This window comes from Aedes aegypti, chromosome 3 (assembly GCF_002204515.2).
Source record: "Aedes aegypti strain LVP_AGWG chromosome 3, AaegL5.0 Primary Assembly, whole genome shotgun sequence".
Lineage (NCBI taxonomy): Eukaryota > Metazoa > Arthropoda > Insecta > Diptera > Culicidae > Aedes > Aedes aegypti.
Window position 1 is genome coordinate 175,332,796 of NC_035109.1, and position 25,890 is coordinate 175,358,685.

At 37.6% G+C, this 25,890-nt stretch overlaps 1 protein-coding gene across 1 annotated transcript in view; it reads left to right on the top strand.

The window, feature by feature from the left end:
* Positions 1 to 669: 669 nt before the first annotated feature.
* The window catches only part of LOC5571592 (protein slit), a 646,439-nt gene continuing 621,218 nt past the window's right edge, over positions 670 to 25,890 (top strand). Inside the window, exon 1 of the mRNA XM_021853436.1 lies at positions 670 to 1,807. The gene's annotated coding sequence lies outside the window, so the exon portion shown is untranslated. The remainder of the gene's footprint in view (positions 1,808 to 25,890) is intronic.

Here is a 25,890-nt window from a genome sequence, read left to right on the forward strand (position 1 = left end):
TGGCTTTTGATATTAACGCCGAGACTGTCTTATGTTTAGTCATTGATATACTTAAAGTTGATCGATATTCAAGTTCAACTTTTTTTATCCCTTAACACCCCATTTTAAAATAATAAAAGAAGCTAAAAAATGCATTTTTCAACATTCTCCTCTATCTCATAAACATAAACGCAAACGACGTCCATCCCTCGGATGAACCATGTTTATGTTCATCCATAGGTATCCTTACCTGTTTGCATGAAACCATTGCTTTGCGTACGATATAAACCACCCAACGATGTGATCGTGACAGCGACGCCTCTGAATCATTCGCCCGCCATCACTCCCACAAGTATATGGTGCCGTAAAGCATAAACCCACGTTCCGTTTTCCGCTTGGTCCTTTTGTCGTGCATATGTTTGCATGTTGGACGCCGCCATAACAAAACCGATACCGACGCCGACGCTGATGCTGTGGATGTGTTGTGTTTTTATCAATTATGTTTTGCTCAGCTTTTCCTCGTCGGTTCGGTTCGTCGTTCGATCGTTGTTCGGTTGGTCCTCGGATGCATGCATCCCGCTGTTGCTGTTGAGCATCACCGAGCATGGTTCGGTTCGAGCCCTTACTCGCTTCGCCTTTCGGTCGGTGGTACTTTCACTAAACGGCATTCGGTCGAACCGACTTGGATTTAGTTGAGTTCTGGCTTTCGCGCGGTGTGGATGCTAAAGCAGTTTTCGTCGTTGATTGTCCTGCCATAGTGGCCCGTTCATATAGTGCAACTCAGACTTCTTTGAGGGAAATTAAGGGGGAGTGAGAGCAGCGTTATCCTGTTGGATATTTCCCAGCGGTTTGTGTGCTGCAGTTTTACTTACTCGATGCTCGGTTCGAACGAGTTTGAGGAGTTTTCGTGTTTTCGGGTCTCTTTCTCCGCCGGTGATGGTGTGGGAAGTGGTAAAAGCATGATTGTTGGTCAGGCGAGAGTTGAAGCAAATTTAAAATCGTTCTGATAAAAAAACGAGTGTCATTCAGGTGGTGATTTGCTTGTTTGGCGGAGATTTTGAGTCTGGAAAGCAAGAAGCAAAGATTGTTGCAGCCGAATAGGAAAGGAAGGAAGAGATTTTTAGCGCGTTTGCGCGCAATTTTCCACCATTCTACCGGTTGGGAAGTTGAATGTGCATGCCGTGATCGATTTTCGTTGGTTGGAAATGTGATGAAAGGTTGAATGGAAATAGTGTCATGTACACAAAGAAGCCGTACTCGCTGTGAACGACGGTCGGGGATTGTACATTGCCCTCCCGTAACGATAAGCAGCTGAACGACTGACGAGATACCAATCTACACATCACGGATCAAGCGGCAGAAGAGATCCTTTTACGGTGAAGAAGGACGACGTGTTGTGCAAGCAGTGCAGTGCAGCAATATCTACACATGAAAGAAGAAGCATAGCAAAAGTGCAGTGATTTTGTCTTTTGTGTTGGCCGAAGGAAGAGTTGAAAGTTCGAAGAATAAGCTCACAGAGAAATGCCCGCAAGACGAGTGAAGTGAGTCATTATAAAAGAAAGCGCTTTCGGATATAAAATATTCACGAAGAATTAGAGGTGGATGATATCCCGACGTTGCAGTAATCGAAGAATTGAAGATTATATGGCTGTATGAAGATAGAACAAGTTAAGCGAGAAGAAATCCGTTTGATAGTGAAAATAAGTGATTAAGCGCGTATTGTTGAAGATTGAAAAATTCGAACCACACTTTTGCTAGCAGTTAAAGTTTTGGCGAGCATCTGGTCATTCATCTGAAAGATATCAATTTGGAACTAGACTTTAATAAGGTATGCATATTTTAGGTCTCATGTTTATATTAGTTATAGTAAACTACAATGTAAGGTAAATAATTAACATTTGCATGATAATTTGAACCACTGAAAAATATCATTGTTTGATGGAACTACAGTGAAACCTCCATGAGTCGATATTGAAGGGACCATCGACTTATGGAAATATCGAGTCATGGAACAGCAATCCTTTGGAAAGCTGCTTCTAGGGACCATCATAGTAACCATGAAATTTTGTTTTTAGTATGGTTCATGAGTCGATATCGAGTCATGAAACATCGACTCATGAAGGTATCACTGTATTATAAAGGAAACCATTTACGGCAGCGAAAAGACTTGGCTGGTACGAAGTGCCGTTATAATTCAATTATGAAAAATAACAAAAAGATTTATATTTTTGTTTTATTTGCTACATATTTTGTTTCAATTTTGTGAAAATTGTGTAATAATTGTTGTTATTTTGACTACTAACGAGCCAAATAATAACAAACAAAACGCGCTAACTGGGTAACAAAATATGTTACAATTCTGTTGTAACCTACTGGTCGGGGATTCAGAGGCCTTCCTTAGCCGAGTGGTTGGAGTCCGCAGCTACAAAACAAAGCCATGCCGAAGGTGTCTGGTTTCAATTCCCGGTTGGTCCAGGATCTTTTCGTAATAGAATTTTCCTTGACTTTCCTGCTACACGATACACAAATCCAAAAATGGCAAGTTTGCCAAAAAGGTCTCAGTTAATAACTGTGGAAATGCTCATAAAAACACAAAGCTGAGAGACAGGCTGTGTCCCAGTGAGGACGATGATGCCAAGAAGAATTAAAATAAGAAGAAGAAGAAGAAGAAAAGTCTTTTTTAGAATTCTTGGCAGTAATTTTAAAAATATTTGAAAAAAGATTCATGCGGTATTCAGTTGAGTTTTAGATAACAGGTTTCTAAAGGTTTTTTTTTATTGCTTTTCATTATTATGTGGACCCAACTTTTTGTCTCTTTTTCAACATAATATTTTGGAGCGTTTGCAAGAGTAGTCATATGTATATGACAAATTTCCATCTAAAATGAATGCTTGAGATTATGTAACTGATCCTTGTATAAAAATTCAAATTTATATGCAGGCAAAAGCAAAAATCAATTCAACCTCAGGGCCGCATCTATTTTTTTACTTGATTGCATTTGTAGCTAAAAACGAATGCTACACTTTAACAAAAAGTCATTTAAATTTACGTGTTTTTAGATGCACATAAAAGAAGCGAACCTTTTGACATAAAAATACATCTGTTCTTAAAATTACATGACCGAGAAAAACCAAAAAAAAAAAATTACACGCCGGGACGTAAAAGTCGTTATGACTGACTTTCACATCGTGGTCTGTAATTTTTTTCTCAACCTGTCATTCTTTGAGAACTGAATTATTATGCGCGTATTCGGGTACTTCAAAACTCTTACCTTCATGATGCTTTTGAAAACAAAACTTAATCAGACGGGCATCAACACAGGGGAACCAGTGATCACAATTCTAAGCGCCCACTGCGCCAGTTCCACACAAGAATAACAATTTTAAACATTTCTAATTCAAAAATAACCGCACAGCATACAATGCGAAAACGATTCCTCGAAATACTACAAACGGGGATAAATACAACTACTCTAAATCGATCACTTTACAAGAATCCAAATAATGCACTGGCTAGCTGACCACACACTCACTATAAAGCACACTTTTATTTCACCTAATTTGCAATTATTTTTTCGTATAAACACAGAGGAGGAAAAATCGCCACGCAAGGCTCCGGTCATGTTGAAAGCAAACTCAATGATGTCGACACCAAGTCCGACGTTTGCGTCTTCTAAAATGAAAATTTCAATTCCACGTTCATATATTACGACAAATGACTTGTGAAATCAGAAAATTGACACAAACGTTATAGAATTTTGTAAAGATTAGAACATTTCCCGGGAAATAAGATTGCACGGGATTCACGTTTCTCGGGAAATGATTTTCTGTTTCCCGGGATTCCCGTATTTCCCGGGATTTCCGTATTTCCCGGGTAGTTCTATTAAAAAAAGGATTGCCCATCTATTTTCAAACAAAAATCTTCGCACAATTTACTTGTCATATCATTCTAACCAGGGAACTTCGTTAGTCGAGTGGTTAGACTCCGCGGATACAAAGCAAAGCCATTCTGAAGGTGTCTGGGTTCGATTCCCGGTCGGTCCAGGATCTTTTGGTAATGAAAAATATCATCGTACTCATCGTACCTGCCACACGATATACGAATGCGAAAATTGCAACTTTGGCAAAGAAAGCTCTCATTTAATAACTGTGGAAATGCTAAGTGAACACTAAGCCGAAAAGCAGGCTCTGTCCCAATGAGGATGTAATGCCAAAAAGAAGAAGAAGATCATTATAAGCAATCATTTCACTAGATAACTAGTTATAATGCGATGTTGGTTTGTTGTTTTCCGAAAACAAATAGCGTTTTGACTCATATTCCGAACACTTAAGGCCAACAGTGGCTTCAAATACTTCTAATACCGTCGATGGGGGTGACAATGGGTCTAGGGGGTGAGTTTGGGTCAAAACGGAAAATTATGATTTATGTAATATATCAGCTAATAACGCTGATATCGCTAGAAATAATTATTCATATGTTGGCAGTGGCGCAACCAAGGGGGGTTTTGGGGGTCAAAACCCCCCCAGAGCCGAAAAATTTTAAATTGCTAAATATTCTTGTGAAATTCAGCACTACACATCTTACAACTACAAAGCAATATCTTATTTTAATTCGTATGAATAATGTGAATGTTAGTAATTTTCAGTTATATACTTTTGAGTTGTGTGGTTTTATACTTAAACTCTTTGTGGAGTTTGATAAAAACCAAAATTAACTGGTAAATACTACTATAACATGCTTATAAATAACAAAAATTTCTAAGCTTTTTAAATCAAACTGAAAGCGTTGTGCCAATAGTTGGAACATACGAGTTCCTTGATTTATATAAAAAGGAGAAAAACATATCAGCGAATGCTATTGAAGTACTTATCTGCCGGTGGATGCATTTCGGTTCCGTAACAAATTTCAAACAATTTTGAGATGGATGTGGATCATGAATTACGTTCAATTTATTGGGTAAACCATACAAATCGGGGGTTCGTTCGAAAGAAGTTGGAAAAATGTGCCCATTAAAAATATGAACGCATTGGCGTCCCACTGCAATAGTAAATCAATATGCTTTTTTACAAAGTCATCCAAAAACAAAGTTTAATGTTCGTATTAAAAATCTAAGGTATCACAACTCACATATTTGATCATAAAATCTTCACAATGAAAGCAGAACTGATTTTAACCTTTGAAATCGATTTTCTAGGATGTCAATCCTGCAAGATGTAACAATTAGTCTACTTCCGGCTGTTTAGTTTTAAAATGCTGATCTATTTTCGACCTATTGCAACAATAGTGTCAATGATTTCCATTAAAAATTGCTGCGCTCAGCGATTATTCTCGAATTAATTTTCATTGTTAAAAATCTCCAAAACATAATTAAAGCGCAAGATAGAAGAAGAGCGGTGGAATGGTATCACACTTATGTATTGTAACTTTTCTATATTAATTTTACAATCCAAATAAATCCATTCCTAAAATGTCTTTTGAAATTTGTAAAACCCCCCCTAGAATTAAATCCTGGTTGCGCTACTGTATGTTGGGGATCATATTATTACACATAATTCATCACAATATACATTTTTAGAATTAGTAATTTTTGTTTACTATATCAATAAACTTGTATGTTAATACTAGTGAAAATTTACAGTTTAAATTTCTCCTGTGCAAAGTATAACGTATGTAATTTAACCTCTATCTTTGTATTAGTAGAAGGTTGAAAGACTTTTCATTACACTTTACAAGTATTTTCCGGAATCTAATTGATTTTTCCACAAAAATTTTATTTTTTTCGGTACGTTGTTTAAAACATTGAAAATGGGGGTGAGATTGGGTCAAGCAAGAACGATAGTAAATTAAATTGCAAGACCACTTTTTTGACATTTTACGGTGCCGGGTGTTCTCATTCCTCATTAAGATGTGCTTATTCTTTCAAAATACAGCATCTCTGAAACATCAAACAAGTCTACTTGAGGATTCCGTGCATCGAATAACAATGCAACGAATTTTGACAACTTCTCAAACTAGCAACTGTGTTTCGTGCGCAGCAACATCGTAAAATTTTATCAATTGTTTTTTTTTTTTAAATAAATTCATATTACAGAAACATCTCACGAAAGTACGAATGAGTTGGATCGCTGAAATACCGGTACTATGAAGTCAAAATCTGCCTGAAATATATTGATCGAGGAATGTCGCACCTAACTATTTGCGAGGGTTTAAAATAATCACTGTTTCAGTACACCTCTGGGAAAACTGAATAGGCTTTATGGTAATGGGGATGAGACTTTTAAGATAATTTGAGGGAAACAAACAAGACAATTTATGTAAACTTGACGATAAATGATGGGTCTCATATATTTTCTCATAGCTCTTCAAAATATTGGTATAATTGTTCTTTTAAGTGGGTTTATCATACTTGTGAAACATCTTAGATATCTTTTCGTCTTGTTTGCATCGTATTTCATCAATGTTTTTCAGCTGTGAATGGTTTTGCAATCATATTCTCAAAAATAAGTTATTTCAATAATAGTGACCCAATGTCACCTCCTCTATAGGGTGAGATTGGGTCATTTTTCATTCACTTATAGTGCCGCTGTGAATAAATATTTTTCAATAATTCACAGCTGTTAATGTGCCATCAAAGTACATACACACCAAATTTGAAGTTTATTGGAGTTAAATTGCGATAGTTATTCAATATACAAATCGTACATATGCCATTTTGACCCATTGTCATCCCCAACGACGGTAGTCATAATTTAGCTGATATTTGTAAAAAAATGATTTTCTTCGCAAAGTCTAACTGTTAGCTGTTGGGTGTGCCGATAATAATGTTTATTGAAACTTGTAAAGTTTTGTTTTTACGTGAAAGTATAGAACAACATTAAATTGCAATCGACTGCTATTTTTAGGTAATTCGATGACATATTTCAGCGAAACATTACAACCAAACCGTCATACAAAAACTGAGTGTTCGGAATTTGAGACGAAACGATAGTTGTTGACAAAATGTATACGTTTTTGACGATATGTTTTTTTTTTCTAATAATTATTATAAGCTAGAGTAAACAAAGGATTTTTCGAAGGATTTTTTTTCATGGATTGAGTGGGCTTATAAAGTTTTTATGGATCTAACAGTCACAATTCTCAACATAAGACTCAAGTTAGTTTCTATTCTAGTGCTTGAAAGGATTGCTTCGATGGTGGTAAATATGATTTGAATTTCATTTGAAGCCTGACGATTAAAACGAAGCCAACAGATTTTCTTAGAAACACAATCTCCCAAAAAAAGAGAAGTAACCATACATATTTACTGGTATAAAATATACATAGATGATATACGAAAAATCCAAAAGTAAATTCCATCAAATTTGCTTTACTTTCTCGTTTTTGAAAATTTCCCGGAATCCCGGGATTTTCCGGGAAATGGCAATTTCATTTCCCGTTTCCCGGGAAGTCAAATTCCGGGAAAATTGCAAACTCTAGTAAAGAAATCTCAATCTAGTTTTATTTGAAATCATATTCCGGTGCATGTTTTTTAAGTATAAATCAAAAGAAACATATAATTACGTTATAAATGCGATTGCGTCACAAGATATTTAAGAGCATGTTCAATTAGGTCACATGTAAAATTGTTTTTTTTAAGAGTGTACATATTAACTTTTTCAAGTCATGGCTTGGATGGATTTACCAAAAAGCCCTGGACATAGAGTATCATCATATCTGCCAAATGATATACGGATGCGAAAATGGATTCTACCCCATTACCCCGAATCCCATTACCCCCAATGCCATTAATTCGAACGCCATTACCCCGTATTCCAAAACCCCAACGACCCATCACCCCGAATGACATTACCCCGAATTCCAATATCACGGGGAAATGTCATCAATATCATCATGTCAAGATAATTTTAAATTCGGGGAAATGCAATCGGGGTGATGCAATTCGGGGAAATGGAATTCGGGGTGATGGCATTCGGGGTAATGGGGTAGAATCGCGAGAATGGCAACTTTGGCAAAGAAAGCTCTCAGTTAATGACTGTGGAAATGAGCATTGAACACTAAGCTGAAAAGCTGGCTCTATCCCAGTGAGAACGTAATGACAAGAAGAACCAAAATTCTTCCATCGGAGGTATTTTTTGCTATATTGGAATTATTTGTTTAAGCACAATCATGACTATTCATATATTAAAAATCCATACCAACTTTCAAACTATGTCTAGAGTTTTAGAGATTTTGGTGGTGTTATAATACGGAAACAAACACAGAAGATGTCCATGCTACTTAAAAGAAAAAATGAAAATAATTTGAAAGTGTGTTATATCTAGACCAACACTTCAGAGAACTTGTGACAAACAGCTATTCGTCAAGGAGATGTCCCCGAATTCGAACTCATCCATTTTACAACAAAATTCGTCGCAAAACTTAATCAGATTAAATCAACAAAAACGCCAAGAATTCCATTTCATGTGGCAATTCAAAACTTATAAAAAAATGAACTCACTTCCCTCAGCGTGATGTGATAGCCGTGAGGTATTGAATGCACTCTCACTCATCGTACCAAGGTTCAAATCCTAGCCAAACTTATCTTTTTCGTTAGCATCTCAAACCGATTCTATCGATAGACCTCGATTTTCAACACTACAACGGGGCTGATGTGCAGCTGATAGTACACAATATTACAATTTATTTTTTGCTGTGTAGACTCTATTGTCTAGTTCATAGAACATTCTCTTCGATAGTAATATGGTCTACAACTTTGAGGATTTGTGTCGTTTTCTGATCATAAGATCCTCATTTAAATTCATTAGAAGTCTTAACAGTTACTTTACAATATTTGTCAACTATTACCATGAAAACAATTCCCGAATTTGAGCTTTTTAACGGGTTTAATTCGTGTCAACCCTTGGATAAACATATTCTTACATCATTTTACAAATAATACACATTGAAACGTTCTAAGAATGATCTAAAGAGCCGAGCCATTTAACCCCACTGCTAGCCACACCTTGATTTTTCTCTTTGAAAATGCGAATATAGCTGGAGGTTATTTTTATTATTCCTGATCAGGTTCACCACTGCGATCAGTTTTTTCGATCTAATGTGACATCAGCCGTGTTTAATTATACTTTTTTAACTAGCTTATTCAAGGCTCAATCGTGTTTAAAGCTTCACGGAGCCGAAGCTCATTTTTTGAATTATATACAATTTATTCACTTTTGAGGAATGGAGCCGAGGTACTCTTGGCAACTCGAGGATAATGGTCACAGTTTTTGGGAGGAAGCACATGGTTCTTCTTTATATCGTTACGTCCCCACTGGGACAGAGTCTGCTTCTCAGCTTAGTGTTCTTATGAGCACTTGCACAGTTATTAACTGAGAGCTTACTATGCCAATGACCATTTTTGCATGTGTATATCGTGTGGTATGAAGGTATGAAGGTATGAAGTTACTTTATGCTCTGGGAAGTCGAGAAAATTTCCAACCCGAAAAGATCCACGACCGGTGGGATTCGAACCCACGACCCTCAGCTTGATCTTGCTGAATAGCTGCGCGTTTACCGCTACGGCTGTCTGGGCTCCTCTTGATTGCCATAAATTGAGCTGTGTGAGGGGACCCACACAAAGATAATTTAGTATGATCTTTCGACCAGTGCACATATCTGTTCTCTTGTTTTTGCATGCTGAACAGGTTTCATCGATCAGAGTTCCTCAATAGAACTGAGACTATCCGAGAAGTTTGCGGGCATGTTTGAGATCTTACTCAAAGCAAAGTTGATTGATGACAGATTAGGGCGGTTCAAAATTTAAAAATGTTCAAGAATCCAATCTCCCATATGTTCCTTACCATCCTTACCATAAAAATAGTGTTCTGTGAAATTGTCAGCTATCTAGGTTGTGATTTAAAGGTGGCCCAAAGACAATGTAGGTTTATATGGAAATTACTATGGAGAAATTTTGAGATATGTTCCAAACACTCTAGTACTGTAATGTAAGTTGATTGATGAAGCGTACACGTGGAGGGTTATAACATGGAATACTTGTGCCAGAAGACATGTGGTTGAAGTAAACTCTCATGAAAGTTGACTGCGTATTCAGATTGACCAATAATGACGAATTTCATAAATAATAATCACGATTTTCATGAAAATTTCGTAGTTTGTGTACATTTCATAAGTTTTTTATTTTGTCTGACAACGCTGCACATCAGTAATATTTGTAAATTTTTATTTTCAATACAGAAAGTATGCCTTTTTTGTCTATTCTAGTAAAACAAATCCTTGAAGAGTTCATCCAAAGCAATATAACATGTGTTTCTTCAAAGAACTTCCAAGGTATTCGACTATGTAATAAAAAAAGAAATCTCTGAGAATTTCCACGGGGATATCTTCATGGACTATTTCCGTGCCTTTCAATCCTTTCTCTAAAAATTCCTTTACCAGTTTTCATTGAGTTCGTCTTGTGATTACCACGCAAAATTATCTCCGGAATTGCTTAAACATTTGAAAATAATCCAAGATTTCCTGCAACAAAAACCATTATATTATTCGTTCAAGTGTTGCTCTAAGGATTCATCTCAATATTCCACAAGACTTTCATAAGCAATAAAATGGGAAAGATATCTTAAAGATTTCTCAGAGAAGCAGATCTGTCTGATTTTTTTGCTAAGTGTTTCTTTAGATTTCACTATAAACAATTCGATGATGCTTCTCGCATTTATTTAAAACTCTCTCGAAAATAATATTTTAATTATATTCCTTTAAAATGCCTTCTTGAGGATATTGAGAAATTAGAACATCTCTTTTAATGTCTAGCGGAATACGTTTTCACAAACTCTTCCGTGAAAATACTAAGAAGTTACCCGATTAATCTATTCAGCGATTTCTTCAGATTGTATTATTGTTGGCATCACGTCGTAGGATTCTTCCCAACAAATTCCAATTATTTCCCAAAGATTTCTTCCTTTAAACAGCACTTGTTTTCTTTAGACAATATTTTTAATGAACTTTCCTACAGATTTACTAAAAGGTTCTGAAATTCATTCTTGAACTATAAAAAAAATCTAAGGAAATTAAAGTACATCGGGGTAATTTCAAAAGGGTAGGGCAAGATGAAATGCAAAGTTTTCAATAGGATATCCATAAATTTTAGCAGGTATTCTTACCCTCAAAGTTAACTTAATGTATCTGGAATTGAATTTCTCATCATTATGAAATTTCACTATGATACCTTGCCATTTCATCTTACCGCAACCGTTTCAACTTGCCCCGGTGTACCTTACATCAGTTATTCTTCTACGTTCTAGAAATTACCCTGTACTTTTTCGAATATTTATCCCAGGATTTTTCCATAAATAACATCTAAAAACTCTCTTCATTCTCCAGTCCTGGTTCAGAAATAACTCAATATATTTTTAAGATATGTCTAAACAAATAACTTTAAGAATAACTCCATATTAGACTGGCCCTTAAACAAAAAAGTTGTAAAACTCAACGGGGCACCCCCTAGATATGAGCCCCCATATTAACTTCAATTCAAATGCGCCAGCTCATGGAACGACCAAATGAGCTGAATTTTTCAAAAAGGCTTCCTCTAACCCCAAGAAATAATCTTGGGGGGTGCCCCGTGGAATCATACAACTTTATTTTTCTCCCATACTGAGTTGGGCCAGTCTACTCCATATCTTAGGTATACCAGATTTAGAGTAACACATACATGAAGAGTTTTGAAAGAGCTTCTAAAGAAATTTATTCAATAATTTTAGCTAAAAATTCAAAAACAGAACGGAGAATTTCTGAAACTTTTTGATTGAATTCCTGACAATATACCTCACATAAAAACTTAAGTGGTTGTTTAGGGTTTACTGCAAAAAACCGTTTCTTTTTCATTGTTTTTTTTTTTCTTTAAAAAGATGCATTTCTATCAAATATCTTAGAAAATATTATGCGTTACTCCTAAAGTTTATTGATACTATAACGAACAGGTTGAAGAAGAAACCATTTTAGGAAAATTGCTGAAATTCTAAACAAACTTTCTTTGATGAACTATTTTAATCATTATGGTATAACTGTAAAAGTTTAACGTGAAAATATTGGCGGTATCTTTAAGAACATTCCCAAAAAATCTCATGGTAAAATTAGTAATATAAGATTTTAATGAGTCTAAATGTTGGAGGGAAATTTGAAAGAGTTTTGAACGAAGTTCTTTAAGGAAGCGTCATGCGAAGAAAGAGAAACAACAAAAAGTTAAAACAGGAAGAAACAACAGATAGACAATGGAAAATCTATAATCTTTATAATCTTTTCTCTATAAGTGAAGTAGTACATGATAAATCAAACCTCTCTAGCGAAATACTACAAATTGGCAAAGAAGTTCTATTTTAATCTTTTTTAGAAATTATCCTTGAATCCTATCTCTAGGTATTCCGCCCTGGAATAACACAAGAATTCAATCCCATAATATGAATTATTCAAATAATTGATAAAACTATCTCAAAAGAAATGTTTTAAGGAAGCCCCTAACAAATACCATCATGTTACTTAATTTCAAAATGTTTTTACACAGATTCCGCTATGCTAATTTGGGAAGCAAAAGTATTACTGGGGTTTTTCAACAAAATTCCTCTGACGATACGAAGGCAAGAGACGTAGACATAGAAAGAAAACTCAAGAAAATCCGCAAACACTATCGCAAGCCCACATTCGAACCCATTTTTCCTGCGAAGAACAAAACTGCCGGAAAGGTAAAAAGTTAATAATAAAATAATGCCTGTGGTTGTTGAATATCGAAGGTGTGGCTTCCCTGTTCCTACGCAAATGCATGCTAAAGTGAATCATGGAAGTGCTCAAGTAGCTCTGCACCCTATTGTATTTTAAGAATTCCATAAATAGTTCGAAGGTCCTACCGGAAAACCGAGAATAGCACCGAAATACCTTGAATCCCATATATAGAGTGCTGTTCTGAATAATAGCAGCGCATGCCGAATTCCATACAAACTGCTCAACTTTGGCATGCTCTAGTTTTGTTTCCTTTCAAGTAATCGAGTTGAAATTTTTTCTACAGAATTACAAATAAGTTCAATTTTGTAACCATATAATTTCATATTTTTCTTAGCCCCTGCCGGAAAATCGAAATCCAACATGATGTTGTGTGACTCGACCTCAAAGTTTTATCAAATTTTTGGCAAAATCTTAGAAATCGTATGATTCCGGATGGCAAAAATCGTTACTGTACCACAGAGAGTCACGTTGAAGTCGAATAAATGAGTAACGTTATTGAATTGAATATTCAACATGAAGCGAATCGAGTCGTGCTGACCGTAACGACTGTTGCGGCCTTCCAACCGAAGTAAAATAAGGCTTCAAAGAAATCTTTCAGGAGATTTCTTCAACAACATATGTTCTGGTCAGAAGTTCGAACGAGTCTATTGTTCCTTCTAGAAGCTTCACTACATACATGGCCCGACGCCTGCTCTCAAATGTGTCTATTCATAGTAACTGCCAGCGATTGTCGTAAGAAGTTAGTTGCTGCTCATTACGCCATGGAGGATTCTTGAGTACAAAGCGCACAGACGATGGAATCTCAACCTGCCACCTTCTTGAGCTTGGTGAAAAGCCATTTGAGCACATACTTTACGTGGTAATCAACTATTGCATTGATCACATCTATTATCATCAATGTCAAATAAATTGTCTGATGGTTGATTTTCATCACTACCAGTGCAGTATAACAAGCAATAAAATATCTGAACAAATATCTTCAGTTCCGCTTCGCTGTATACATTGATCACCTCAAAGAAACCCATGACAATGACAAACACTATCGCAAGCCCACATTCAAACCCATGTTCCTGCAAAGAACAAAAATGTCGGAAAGGTGAAAAGTTAATAATAAAATAGTGCTTGTGGTTTACCCCGATGATACACATAAAAACCTCATGTCGAACGTGATATCCAAGATACTTTTCACATGTTCGTTAGCAATCTAGGTCTTCCATTATACACACACGCACCCCATTATTATCCGTAATTTATATCTATATGCTGTGTTGAAAATCTCAAAGGACACAATAAAGGACAGCGTCTATGGCGCGGGATCCGACAAACAAAGAAGGAGGACTCCCTCCGATAGCCGGCTCCTCGGTCCCACACATGCTATAGAACTAGATGAAGGAAGACAAGACGGAAGGGGCAAGTGTTGCGTTCCTTTGAGAAACCTCACAAAATTGTAACGAACTAACAACTCTGCGCACATTGGTCTATTCCATTCGAGCTGGGAACCATCATCGTCAAGCGGGTTCTATTTTGCTTTGTGGCGTAAAGGATACGATGCACTATGGGGAATTTGGCGATTCTAACCGGTCATTTTTTAAACCGCTTCGATTTTGAAATGATGTTTTGTAGGGTTTCAATGCTAGTAATGGACCCCTTAGTAGCTGAAATTCATTCTAGACGCTTTTCCGCAATGATATCTCAGACGCATATACGTTTTGTGGAGTCTAACAACAAATTCAATGTCTTTACTTCATAGTACGTCTATGAAACATACATAATCATTCGATTTTTCCAGCGAAATATGCATTTGAAATACTGTTGTCCGAATGCCTGTTATGGACCCTCCCGGGGTCCATAATAGGATTGTTTACAAATTTGACGTTGCGTATTATGGACCCTCCATTTGATTCTCATATAATCCGGCTCGCTGCCGACGAGCCTATTATGGACCCACCTGGAAATGCGTATTATGGACCCTCTTGTGTGGTTTCATTTACAAAACTGTTCAAATATCTGTATTTATGCGTCTCAAACCAAATATTTTGCCTGAAACTGCTGACTAACAATGTAATCGAAGTTCCCCCGGTGGATTTTCATAGGAATAAAGTTGCTTTGAGTGTTAATTTTATGTTTTTCTGTAGGGGGTCCATAATACGCAAAGGGTCCATAACCGGCATCGACTCCCTATATGACAAATAAACAGTTCTATGATTATTTCCAGTTTCGAAACTATAAAAGATGACTTCAACATTTAGAAGCAAAACATATGATGTTACATAGAATATCCATGATACATCAAACTACCGTTTGAAACTTGTTTCGCTACTGATTAAACATAAATAATTCGAAAAATGTCTTAGAATACTGTTGGTCAGCTAGATTATCCAAATACACCCCTTAATGCGACGCATGGTGGCCGCAATTAATATAAATGTTAACCAAAAGTACAAATCTCAGTCAAATCTAATGCATCTAACACTTTCGAATGCATTTACTTTGTCTAGAAGAACAAGACCAGTAGAAAAATCTTCATATTTGTTGGAACGATTCAAATTTGTTTTACGTAAAAGTTTTTGAGTTGCCTAATGTTCATGTAGGAATCTGGACTGTTCATTGGCAAAATTTGAATTTTCGTTGATGTGGACCATTCTTCTGTCCAAAATGACGTTTTCAAAAAGTTTACTGATGGAGGAAAGCAAGCTGATTGGATGATAACTAGAAGCTTCTGTAGGATTTTTACCCGGTTTAAAAATATTGGCAACTCTCTTCTTTTGGCCAGTTTTGAATGACTGTGCGACGGTGGCAAGAAAGGCCCAATTGAATCCAAGTGTCGTGTGGTAGTGGTGGTGGCGGAGATGGCGTCAGCGGTGGCGTTTGCGAAAATGGGAAAAGGAAAGAGATTTTTAGGGCTGCCCTAAATGGAAAGGATGTTGCTTATTTTTACAACATGTTACCCGACGACGACGGAAGGCGACGACAAGGTTGCAGTTGAGAAAAAATAACATTGTGATAAAGAGGGAGCTCCCGGATTTGGATCCGGACCCGAGCAGAAGAAAATAACTACTGAATACCAAATTGAGGTATTCCATACCAGAAAATTTCCAATACTTACAACCTGAATGAGGTATGAATGAGCCCTGCATAAGAGGTAAAATACCTCAAATAATACCTTCTGCATATTCTACAAATACCAAGCTGATAACTAGATCAGGTATTGTAATACCTAAATAATACTTGATGGATTTTCATATAAAAGTGATATTTTTCAATACTAGTTCAATACCTCCAGCAGTCCTCAATAGCTGTCGAATACCAAAATGAAGTATTTTGTATTGTTTTAAACATTTTTTTTCAAATACCATTATAATACCAAAATGAGGTATTGATAACTGAACAATACCTAATTGTGGTATGATACCAAAATATGGTATGCATAAGTTATTGGCGAGTTATTCTTTCCTCCTCGGGGAGGCTTGTCAACGGGCAGGGGTTGAGTTGGGCGACGAAAAGTTTTACGTTTAGGGAGTAATAAACGTTGCTGGATGCTTGGTGGTGTGCTTTTTGCTGCCCAGGACACACGAGAATTCCATCGCACGGTCTCATTGCCTTCGCGCCGAGCCGTTGTCATTTGATTACAGCTGTATCTGAACGCACGAACGGACTCTGGAGTACGAATTATTCAGATCCAGTGAAGAAGCAGCATAAATCATAATTTTCCGACAACGGGAGATAAATCATAATGAATGTTGACATGGAAGCGCATGAGACGGCGAATATTGATTCATGGCGGTTTTATACATGGGTAGCCCCGCGTCTGAATTCTATTGCTCGAGACTTGGAAGACGGTTTGACTCGTGGCACAAATTTACGAATGTTTATTTGGTTGGGTGACCCCGGGTTTGGTACAACTTGTTGGAATGTTCTCTGGACTGGAAACAAATTAAATTCGTACTCATCGCTTCTAATTCGCGTAATTTCTTGTATGTCCTTGATGTTCTGTGTTTTTGCATTGAACTAGCTGTTCTTGTGACACTTAAACGTGAATTTTCTAGCACAAGTTGTGAGCTTTGTGGTATTTTGGCAATTTTAAAACTGAACCTGTCGTGTAATACATCGAATTGGTTTTGGCTTTAAACCACATGACTGATTATCAGTTGAAGTTCGGAATTAACTAAGGGCGCTATGGAACAAGTGCCTAAAAATAAAATGTAAAGGGACATATCGAATTACGGCTTATTCAATAACTGGAAATTTTATATGATGATTTGAAAATATGACAATCTGATTAATTTATGTATATTTGTACATAAAATCATATAAATGCCAACCAGCAGCTATCCATTATGAAAAATGATTTGAAAGAAATCATTCTGCAATACATCGCCTATTGGTCACCTTCAGATCATCTCTAAAATGGGTGAAAATTTGACAAAAGTAAACTGCAATTTTAAACGATTTGGAGAATAATTATCGAACTGGGACCCACTGGGACAACCTAGAAGAGAATATTACAGGAGTAATCGACGTAATTGTAGAGAAAGCCCTGGATACATCTTTTAGCAGGCCCTAGTTGATTCCTGGAAATATGTTTGGTGCATTCATTTATTTAGTTAACATCTAAACAGATAACACTGCATCAACAATTTCACGCCAAAATACTCAGTTCGTGGCCGCATCTCTCCATCTTCGCCAAATCGATGCGCTCTTGATTCGCCCACCTAGCTCGCTGCGCTCCATGCCTTCTTGTACCAACTGGATCCGACGCGAACACCATCTTTGCAGGGTTGCTGTCCGGCATTCTTGCAACATGCCCTGCCCATCGTATCCTTCCAGTTTTGACCACTTTCTGGATACTAGGTTCGCCGTAGAGTTGGATGAGCTCGTGGTTCATCCTTCGCGCCATACTCCGTTTTCCTGCATACCGCCAAAGCACCCAACGTTCGAAGACTCCAAGTGTTTGCAAGAGCTCCTCGGCCACTGGCCTAATAAACGTTTTGTACATGATACCTTTATTGCGGGTGTGTTAATTTTTTGACCGTAGCTTCTTGTGGAGGCCATAGCAGGCCCGACTTCCACTGATGATGCGCCTCCGTATTTCACGGCTAACGTTATTGTCAGCCGTCAGCAAAGATCCAAGGTAGACGAACTCGTCGACCATCTCGAACGTATCCTCGTCTATCGTAACACTGCTACCTAGGCGAGCCCTGTCACGCTTGGCTAGCATTCACCATTAGTCCAACTTTTGCTGCCTCGCGTTTCAGGCGGGTGTATAGGTCTGCCACCTTTTCAAATGTTCGGCTGACAATTCCCATATCATCGAAGAAGTAAACACATTGACTGGATCTCGTGAAAATCGTACCCCGGCTGTTAAGTCCGGCTCTCCGCATGACACCTTCAAGCGCAATATTGAACAACAGGCACGCAAATACATAACCCTGTCGTAATCCCCGCCGAGACTCGAACCAATTGGAGTGTTCGCCCGAGATCTTCACAAAAATTTTCACACCTTAAAATTCCTTCACACCGTCGCTCTTATTAGTCTCGTGAGCTTCCCGGGAAAGCTGTTCTCGTCCATGATTTTCCTTAGCGCTACGTTGTCGATACTATCGTATGCCGCCTTGAAATCGATGAAAAGGTGATGCGTTGGGACCTGGTATTCACGGCATTTTTAGAGGATTTGTCGTACAGCAAAGATCTGGCCCGTTATCGGAAGTTCTCACAATCCAACTTGTCGCCTTTCTTGTAGATGGGGCATATTACCCCTTCCTTCCACTCCTACGGTAGCTGTTCTGTTTCCCAGATTGTTATCAGCCGATGGTAACGAGTGGCCAGCCTCTCCGGGCCCATCTTAATGAGTTCAGCTCCGATACCATCCTTGCCAGCAGCTTTATTATTATTGAGCTGGTGAATGGCATCCTTAACCTACCTCCAAGTGGTGGCTGGTTGGCTTCCATCGCCTGCAGTACTGACGAAAATTTTTCCTCCGTTGTCCTGTCCTTCATTGCTTGTGCTCTCAGCGCCATTCAGGTGTTCGTCGAAGTGCTGCTTCCACCTTTCGATCACCTCACGCTCGTCTGTCAAAATGCTCCCATCCTTATCCGTTTACATCCCCGCTCGCGGCACGAATCCGTTGCGGGATGCGTTGAGCTGTTGATAGTGTGTTTCTTGAGACCAGCACAGCTGTTTCATCTCCTCACACTCCGTCTCCTCCAAGCGACGTTTTTCCTCCCGAAAGAGGTGGGTCTGCTGTTGCCGTTTCCATTCATAACGTTCCACGTTCTGCCGGGTCCCACGTACCCTACATTGCTCTCAGCTGCATCGTTGATGGCTGCTTTTACTGTTCTCCAGCAGTCCTTAAGAGAGGCTTCATCTAGCTTACCCTATTCCGGTAATGCAGCCTCGAGATGCTGCGCGTACGTTTTTGCGACATCTGGTTGCTAAAGCCGCTCTAGATCATACCGGAGCGGCTGACGGTACCGTACGTTGTTAACGATGGAGAGTTTTTGGCGTAGTTTCACTATCACCAGATAGTGGTTAGAGTCGATGTTAGCGCCACGATAGGTCCTGACGTCGATAATGTCGGAGAAGTGCCGTCCATCAATCAGAACGTCGTCGATTTGTGATTATGTCTGCTGTGGTGAACTCCAGGTGTATCGGTATGGAAGGATGTTCTGGAAGTACTACGAATGGCCATGTTCTTGGAGGTGGCGAAATCAATTAGTCGTAGGCCGTTTCCGTTCCACGTAACGAGCTTCCAATCGCTAGTCCCTTTACGTCGCTGTGGTCTTCGCCGATTGTCCCGGTTCGTATTCTCTCGTTGATTATTCGTTGCTTGATTTTTTTACGGCTTGCTTGCAGGGCCTGAACCTCCTAGATTCCCGTAAGACCAATCCCCCTAAATATTTGGAGGACCATAGTGTGCAGTTTAGCTTTGAGTTCTTCTCTGGCACTCGGACGATGATCAGCCGCCCCTGACATGGAGAGCAAACGCTGTTGTGTGCCGCTCCTAACATGGAGTACAGACAATTTACCCAGAATGTCTTGAAGAATCACGGGAGGAATCACTTGATGAATACGTAGTACAAAATCTGAAAAAGCGTATCGCTTAAATGAAACATCTCTCGTAACGGATTCTGCATTGGGGGCAAGGACTCAACAATACAAGTTTTGCTTACGACTGTTTTATTTAAAAATAAACGATAGATTGTATGGTACTTAGACTTCTTCTGTGGGATGCTGCGCTGCAGGTACACATATTTTATTACATATCCACCTAATCACAATCAAAAAGCAGCGGAGTCGCGTCCACATGTGCAACATGTGCACTGCACAGATGACAATTCGTTCATTCTAACCACCTACAATATGTACTGCTTTTGAAGTTCAATTTTATATTTCTTTTAATAAAATTTAGCCCATTAAAATTATCCTTATTGCTGATAGCTTGCAAAGCAATTTTCGCCTATCAATTGTTAAATTTTTGCTTTTCAAAAGCTGTGAAGCGCGAATCAGACTTAATTTTAACTACGAGCTCAGCGTGATAGGGGGGCTGGGGGCAAGAAGGACACCTTAAGATATATAGGTTCAAATCATGGTTGATTAGCACAATTTTTGAAGATTATTCCAGTGTAGGGGCAAGCTCAGCTCTTGTTCCAAATGGTTTTATCGATAGATTTCAAAAATATAAGAAACACATGATGATTTGAGATTTTTGAAAATGTCCCTTCTTATGAGGTTTTTAAACGAGGCACGGGGCAAGAGTGCCACTCGTATGGGGCAAGAAGACCACCAGAGCAAAATGCCACAAATTTTGTATATTATTATTTCCCTGCCTAAAGGATAAATTGTAGAGTAAGTAGAGATAAAAACTGAGGGATAAAAGTTGACTTATAGTTAAGAAGTAATTTTACGAAATTAATTTAGTTTTCATCTTATTTGACTGTAACAATAATAGTTAAAAATTTCAGAAATCATTTTGAATGTCCAAGATAGTTTATTTTGATTTTATTTAGTAGGAAATATTGATTGAATGCAATATTAAACAAGAAAAATAAAAGTTAATTTGATTTTATATGAGTAAATTGCGGTGTCCCTCTTGCCCCATAAGACATACTGTTATTATATGTGTAAAATTTAATGTCAAAAGGACTTTTTCGAAAAAAAATTCCTCACAGCTATATTAAACAATTGAAAATCATCAATACTGTGTGGAAAAATCAATATGTTTTATATTTATTGGGAGTCCAAAACCTTGTTTTCCAGTCTTACATTCTTATAATATTTCGCATATTTTGCGTTGGTGAGTTAAAGACATTTTTCTAATTTTTTGTACTAAACATTTTTAACTGTAATATTTACACAACCCTCAATTAGTACTCAATTTATACTTATTCTGCGTTAAACATCAAAAAATTGATTTAAACTACGGAAAATTAGAGGTGGCACTCTTGCCCCGGGTGTCCTTCTTGCCCCATGTCCCCCTACATGCTGCGCAACACTTTGTTCCACGCTAAACTTTGCTGCTGTGACGATGAAAACCAACGCGTGCACTCTCCTCGAGAAACGAGTTGCCTTGCATCGTACACGCAATCATGTGTACCGTTTTGATTCATATTACGGACACTTAAGGCTTCAGTGAAGTACAACTTAACACTACACATATAAATTGAATCGTTCTGTTCAAAACTTTAGCGTAATCAGGCCTTGCAAACACTTGATTTTCGAATGGTGGATGAAGATTAGGATTCCACATCTTCAATTCACTTTAATCAATAAAAATATTCGGCCTCTTTATGATTTTTATTCCGGACACAAACACACTTTCGCTTCATATTCCGGACACTTTGATTCGAATTCCGGACAGCTCTTGAAATACATAATCAGAATAGTCGAATCATTAATTAAACGCACTAAGCCGTTAGAAAAACGTCAAAACTTGTTGAACATTGTAAATTTTCATGGGTTGCTATGTAAAATGTTTATAAAAATCATCTTTAAAATTGAAAACTTTTTGACGGCGCATTATGAAACATTTCGAGTGAAATCTTTCCCATACAAAGTAGAGTGTCCGGAATTTGAAGCTGTCCGGGATTCGAATCAAAACGGTATGTGGTAGACAGATTTTTGAACTACAAATGCCAGTGTGTAAGTAGCCAAAGCGTCAACTTTGGCCGGTGCATAGTTTCGCTACATCAACCAATTCGATCAGCGTGAGCGTGCAGATGGGGAGACAGGAGAGAAATCACAGTCCACGAGAGAGATCCATTTTCTTGCTCTCTTTTGGTTTTCGCGCTTTCAGCATCACCAAGCTTGTAGTGTAAAGTGCAGGCGTGATGTTTCACGCGGCTGACAGTAGGGATTTTTTATTTAAGTTGGCACTCGGTAATATCGCTGTTGTTTTTTGTTAGGGTTAGTGTTCCCTTAGTTGTGGGTGTTCCTATAGTTGCGGTAGTGCCCTTTTTAACTGATTTTATTATATTAGCTACAGAACCGACACTTCCAATCGACGTATTGGCTTGTTGATACACGGAATAGTTGAAAAGAGCGTTCAAATCGCTTTAAAACTGGTAAAATATCACATGGCTAAAACTGTTCTTGCTTGTACCAATAGTTGCGGTAAAGTGTTCCTATAGTGGAGGATCCCATAAGAAAACAACGGATACCGCAACTATAGGAACACAAATTAAAAATATACCGTAACTAAAGGAACAGTGTACCAATAGTGGATGTATTATTTTTCACTGACATGCCTTGGATTACAGCGATGAAATATTTTTTTTCATTAAGTCAATGATCGTTACTTCCCGTTACAACATTAACATGTACAATAATTGCGTTTCTTGAATTTAGGCGGTTAAATGAAGTTCAATAGTGCTTAGTACCTCCACTATTGGTACATCTACCCTATTTACTTATTTCACCTTATTTTACCTATATTCGCATTTTTCATGATGCGTGCACTAAGTACACGATGGAACTGATCGTGTACTTATTTTATGCAAAAGTATCGTAAAACGGGGTGAACAGAAAAAGTAGAGCACATAGAAACAAAGCGACCTACAGTTATAAATGCCACTAGTATATAATGATAATCTTCAAAAAAAAATCACTGAAATATTTTTGTTTCTTTAGTTCAATAGCAAAAGAGTAAAGTGTATATATCTATAGAATCTTTTCAAATTCAAAATTATTCATAACATGAGAATAAAATAATAAAATCTCAACAACTCATAGTATTTTTTTTTCCATCAAGGTAACTGTTCATACTCGCATAATAGTCTCATTTATATAGGAAATCCTATATAATATGGGACTGTTATGCGAGTATGGGCAGTTAACACAATTTGATTTTTTTTTAATGCACTTAAAATGAAAAAAAGTACTGATATTTAATAAACATTTTTCTATTCGTCCTATGTTACGGTATGTGGGCTATGATCACAGCCCTGCATTATAATATTAGTTAAAATTCAATGCTTATAGCATAATTAGAATTATTTTCATATTCAAATTTATAATTTGCCCATAATGATGACAAATCCTGAAAATTGAAAAACTGTTGGTTGAATTGATAAATCAAACTAAATAACCCAATTAGCATCTGAAAATTTAAATATTTTGAATCAACTGAAAGACTAAAGCCTGTCCACGATAAATTTCGGACACGGATGGCGGGTGTACCACAGAAAGTTCGAGAATTTTACAGAAAGAAGGATTAACATCCTTGTCAACTGTTTATTTTGTAGATATAACTCTTTTATTCTGGTGTCCGAAATTTAACGTGGACAGGCTTTAGAAGAACATTATATTTGAACAAGAAGGTTTGTAACCACTGGTTACACATTTTCATCAATTTGAAAAATTGTTTGAATAATAATGGCAAAAATATAATGACACTAATTTAGAAGTGCACAGGTTGATAATTAGGCCACGCGACGCCTCTGTCAAAAAGTGTTAACTGCATGCTACGGTTGAGATAGGGAATATAAGATTGATTGAATTTATTTAGATGCTATTCCAGTTCCAACAATGATTAAACAACCCATTATATGCTGCTTTGTCATTACATTGTTTAAGAATTTCCATTTGCAATTTTTACGATATCTTGTTCCATGTGGTATAAAAGCTACTCTTGTACTAAAACAAGTCACTATTGAAGACCTTATATTCTCTATGATTGCATATTTCCCAACAATTTCTAAAACCCGAAGCTGTAATGCACATAAAAGTGTAACCAAAGTTGCATAATCCAAAGAAAAATGGTCCAATAAACGAATCCAGCACTGGTGCAGCACACGAACGTCATACACGAGGTTAATGGAATCCCGACAGTAGAATGGCAGAAAACTCGTGTTCATACACGTTCCTCTATGATACGTTGCTAGTCGGGTGGGAAAATGAGGTAACTCCCAAGCCGGAAACTATCCAGCGCTGGAAGGGAGCCTCGAACGTGCCTCGGAGCACATCTCCTAGCTCTCGGAAGTAATCCCTTAGCACTTTTCAAAAGTCATGTTTCCATTTCGGTTCAGCTTGGGACCCGTCCAACCAACCAAACCAGTTGAGTTGAGTCGAGTGCACAAAGGGCTCTGGTATAAAGCAGTAACGAAGCGGGTTTCGGTACACATGCAAGTCTCAATAATAAATTTATGATCACGTTCCCGGAGTAAAATCAAATTCCGCCGAATAATACATCGCCAAGCAGAAACGCAGCTTTCTTCGGTGCCGGGTAGAACTTTCTCAGCAGCATGATCTAGGGTGCCTTTGCTGATAGAACTGATTCGCGTGTTTTGTTGTACAGCTAGCCCACACAGTTGGATCAACCAGAATTTATGAATCTGCTGATTTTAAAACGAACAAATCTTCAATCTAATTTATCATAAATCATTACAACATCATTTTACTTACACGGGTAAAAATCTGAATCCCAAAATTGTGATTATGACTTATGATGTAATGTTTTCAGTTAGCTTTTATCTTATGAAAATACAGCATGATAAGGACTCAATATTAGGATTGCCGTAACGCAACTCACACGTTATTTCTTTGTTACTAATTGAAAAAAAAAACAAAAAATGCTATTTCGGAATTCGAACCAAGAACCCTCTAAATAAGAGACAAATATTCTACCACACTACCACATCGTTGTGTTGAATTATGAATGATCGATAAAAATTAGTGTTTGAACAAGGATGTAGGGATTACACGTACTAAGACAGAACCTACTTCTCACCTTAGTGTTCTTATAGGAGCACTTCCACAGTTATCAATTGACAGTAAGAACTTTCTTTGCCGATTAACCATTTTTGCATATGTTTATCTTGTGGCAGGTACGAATAAAATTTTTATTATGAAAAGCTCATTCAGCTTGCTGAATAGCTGCGTGTTTACCATTACATCTATCTTGGGCCAAAAATCTTAACTTGATAGATAGATAGTTGATCATAGATGTTCTTCAATTTCGGCAACAAATTCGCTTATAAATTTGTTGCCGAAATTGAAGAACATCTATGCGTGAAACAGGAAGATTTGAGGTTAGGGAATCTCCACTGCTTTAATGGTTCCTAATTGTGGGACCAGTGTACCCCTGGTATCTCCACTACTGCAGCCACGGTTGAAAACGCACGTTTCCGCTTGATTCAGCGCGTATGGCTTCAAAAGCTTTTGCCTTGGCTTCGAAAATGTCAGAACTCTCCCACATATACCCGAATCGGCTTTGCCTTACATTTGCTCACTGCTCCATTGAACTCGTCACGTAAAATCAATTTATAGTGGCAGAACCGGGAGCAAGACGACGGAGATTTCCTATTCGCATTTTATAGCTTTGTTCCTTTCGGATGTTTCCCTGCCCCGAAGGAGCTTATGCTCAAAGTGGAACCAACCGGGCGAGTGGTCGAATAAAAGTCAAGGGAGTGGTGTTTTGTCGGTACGTGCTCTATTCGCTTCTAATAGAATTTTTTATTATTACCTGTTTGAAGAATTGATGGGACTCGTTAGGAGATTTTTTTTTCTGTTTCCTTTGAGCATGACTAATTGGAAAGGAATCTGGATGTTGGCAAATAGTTTCAAGGCTAGTTTTTGAGCTCATTTGGTTGTTCCAATTTCGCAGTAATTGATTGTGTTTGTGAAATGCTTTGGTAAAAAATAGAC